At 41.5% G+C, this 3,923-nt stretch overlaps 1 protein-coding gene across 1 annotated transcript in view; it reads right to left on the reverse strand.

The window, feature by feature from the left end:
- Positions 1-2,271, reverse strand: part of LOC142494724 (lysyl oxidase homolog 2-like) — a 38,157-nt gene extending 35,886 nt beyond the window's left edge. The window contains exon 1 of the mRNA XM_075599158.1: positions 1,850-2,271. The gene's annotated coding sequence lies outside the window, so the exon portion shown is untranslated. The remainder of the gene's footprint in view (positions 1-1,849) is intronic.
- Between the last annotated feature and the right edge of the window lie 1,652 nt (positions 2,272-3,923).

A 3,923-nucleotide genomic window follows, 5' to 3' on the forward strand; every position in this document is an offset into this window, starting at 1 on the left:
AAGCCAGAATGGGGGAGCACTATATGAGGAGGGCGTACAAATCCCAGGCTCTGAAGAGTAACATTGGGGTCTCTGGGTCGGTTGTGTAATGAGACCCAGCTCAGCAGAATAATATAATCCCATCAGTGAACTCTGAAGGAATCAAAGCCCCCCCCGCACATCTGCCGCCCATATCTGCACATACTACACACGCACACCTCACACCCAGGAGAGCAGTAGTGCACTATTGGAGAGAACATAACTATGTACCAACTACTAGCAAGTTAAAGTTACCAGCTTCTGACACAAATGCACACACACTAGTTATATTGTGCTAGCCAGCTCCCATCATCCACACACAAAACTAGTTCAGTTGAGCACACAAAGGACTTGTTACAGTAATCATCTTACACAAAACTAGTTCGTTACCAGCCCCTAACACACCAGCTCCTATTTACAGTCACACACATAAATAACTAGTTACAGATACCAGAACATAGACGTGTCACTGTAGACCACTTTAGAAAGGATAACACCACGAAACGTTGTGCTCTGTCAATCTTTGTATATTCAATAAAGGGTCCTAACATGCGCTTTTTCAGTTAAACGAGTGTATGTATATATATATATATATATATATATATATATATATATATATATTTCCAGTTATCAACTCCAGCCACACACAGGTAAACTTGTTCCAGTTACATAGTAGATGAGGTTGAAAAAATACATATTTATTTATTTATTTATAAAATATTTTACCAGGAAGTAATACATTGAGAGTTACCTCTCGTTTTCAAGTATGTCCATCAAGTTCACCTTATGCTAAATTTAGACGACCGATACTTTATCCTATATCCATACTTGCTGTATATTGATCCAGAGAAAGGCAAACAAAAAAACCCAGTGAAATATCATACAATAATATCTCATAAAGGGAAAATAAATTCCTTCCTGATTCCAAGAATTGACAATCAAATTACTCCCTGGATGTTTACTTATTTGGTATATCCCTATTTACCTTTCCTTTCTAAAAAGATATCCAACTTTTTTTTTAAAGATATCTATTGTATCTGCTATCACAGTCTCCATGGGTAATGAATGCCACTTTTTAACTGCCCTTACTGTAAAGAACCCTTTCTTTTGTTGCTGGTGAAATCTTATTTCCTCCAACCCTGGGGAATAACCCTGTGTCCTTTGCACTGCCCTTGGGGTGAATAGTTCTTTTGAAATCACCTTGAACTTTCCCTGAATATATTTGTTTATAGTTATCATATCTCCTCTTAGACGCCTCTTTTCTAATAGAAAAGCTGTTGCCAGCTCCTGTCTCACGTAGGTAATTAGTTCCATTTATCAGCTCTTATCTCACATATAACTGGTTCCAGTTACCAGCACCTGTCTCACGCACAGGTAACTAGTTCCAGTAACCAACACCTGTCTCGCACATAGGTAACAAGTTCCAGTTGTCAGCTCTTATTTCACATATAACTGGTTCCAGTTACCGCCTCACACACGGGTAACTAGTTCCAGTTACCTGTTCCTGTCTCACACACAGGTAATAAGTTCCAGTTACCAGTTCCAGTCTCACACACAGGTAACTAGTTCCAGTAACCAAAACCTGTCTCACAGGTAACAACTGTAGTTTGAGTTACCAGCTCCTGTCTCACACAGGTAACTAGTTCCAGTTAGCTCTTATCTCACACAAACCTAGTTCCAGTTACTAGCTACCGTCTCACGCCCAGGTAACTAGTTTCAGTTACAGCTCCTGTCTCACACACAGGTATCTAGTTCCAGTTAGCTTTTATCTCACAAAAACTACTTCAGTTACCAGCTACCGTCTCATACACAAGTAACTAGTTCAAGTTACCAGCTCCTGTCTCACGTAGATACTGTAAGTAGTTCCAGACCCTTTGCTGTTCTCTGCCAGTAATGCGTTTCACAGAACTCCTGTAAAGTCTCCCTCGTGAGGCGTTTGAAGATTTTCCAAGCACATTAACCTATTCCCTCCTGCAGTAAAGGAGAACATATAAAGCACTTTAATAATTCACACGTCTCAGCCAGCTGCTGAGCCTCACCCCCTGCGCGCGGGAAGGAGCATGATGCTCTACAGAGCGCTGCAGTGAAAGGGTTAACGGGGAAAAGAACAACACATAGGAAAATCCATCAGTGGTAGGAAGTGTCTCTAATGTGAAAAGCAGAGGACCCTGGGAAACATTGTGTGCTCGGGTAGGGGCTGCGAACACAGGGGTAGAAGAAACCAGGATGGGATGTGCAGAGAGTACAGTGGGCAGAGAACACATGGGGAGCAGATGAGTATATCTATACACTGATAAGAAACATGCTGCCCTGTATAATGATGCTGAGTATCTCTATATACTGATAATGAACATGCTGCACTCTATAATGTTCCTGAGTATCTCTATACACTGATAAGGAACATGCTGGGCTGTATAATGATGCAGAGTATCTTTATACACTGATAATGAACATGCTGCGTTGTTTAACGGTGATAAGTATCCGTATACACTGATAATAAACATGATGTTCTGTATAATGATGCTGAGTATCGCTGTACACTGATGAACATGCTGCACTTTATAATTGTGTTGAGTATCTCTATACCCTGATAATAAACATTCTGCACTGTATAATGACAATGAGTATCGCTATACATTGATAATTAAAATGCCACACTGTACAAAGGTGTGGAGTATAGCTTTACACTCATAATAAACATGCAATGCCCTATAAATATACCAATACTTATAATACACTCCCAGGGCCCCGGGGCTCCTTTCTTTAGAGAAAACAAAATACAGAGTAACGGTAACACAAAAACTCTAACATCTGCAGTGAGTGTGACTCACTGGAAAATATCAGTAACATCTGCAGTGTCACGAAATAGGAAGTGTCACTCATTAGGAAGTGTCCCTACCATCTTTGAGTGTCACTCATTAGAAAGCAGTGTCTCACACTCATTCTCTTGCTGTATCCCCACAAATCAGTATAAGAAACCTCTGGCACTGCAGGGATTAGTGAGATCAGAGTACCCTCCCCTTCCTCTCTGCATAAGGATATGCCTGGTGTGTATTGAGTGTGCACTTACAGGAAGTTTAGAGGCAGCAGCTCCGGTATGTGCGAGGAGTCTCCTTCCAGTCTGGCAGCCCCTGCAGTGACTCTGCTCTCTACACAGTGATGAGGGGTCCCTGGTACTGTCATGTAAGACTGGCCCCTCTCAAGACTGTCATGTAAGAAGACTGTCCTCTCAGGTCTCCCTGGCTCCTCTGTCTCCCACTTTCTCACTTTTTTGAGCACACAGAAACCTCCCTCTTCCCCCTCACCTCCTCCTCTCACATCCCATCTCCTCCAAACCCCCCTCTTCTTCTCTTCCCCCCCGCCCTTCTTTTTCTCGCCCTCTCTCCCCCCTCATCTTCTTCTCCCCCCCCCCCCCCCCTCCTCACCAGCAGACTCAGACATCCCAGCTATTGAGGGTGAGCTCATAGATTTGTGCTGTAATCTGAGAGCACACGCTGGTGGCTTGTGGGTTAATACTCAGCTTTCAGGACTCAAAAAAAACATTCAGTGCTGGAGCAGAGGGGTATATTTATATGATTGAGGGCAATATATCTATAACATGCAAACTAAGCAATATGTGTCTAGAACATGGAAAGCAATATAGCTATTATATGCAGACTGAACAATATGTGTCTATAACAGAGAGCAATGTATATTTGCATCATGCAGAGCAATGTATATCCATAACATGCAGAGAAATATATCTATATAATGCATGCTGAGCAATGTATAAATCTATAACATGCAGAGCAATGTATATCATCTGTAATATGCAAAGCAATATCTAACACAGAGAACAATTTCTATCTAGAACACAGACTTTTTTTTTAAAAGATGATTTATATCTATAACATGCAGGCTAATAT

The sequence above is a fragment of the Ascaphus truei genome, chromosome 5 (genome assembly GCF_040206685.1).
Source record: "Ascaphus truei isolate aAscTru1 chromosome 5, aAscTru1.hap1, whole genome shotgun sequence".
NCBI classification, from domain to species: Eukaryota; Metazoa; Chordata; class Amphibia; order Anura; family Ascaphidae; genus Ascaphus; species Ascaphus truei.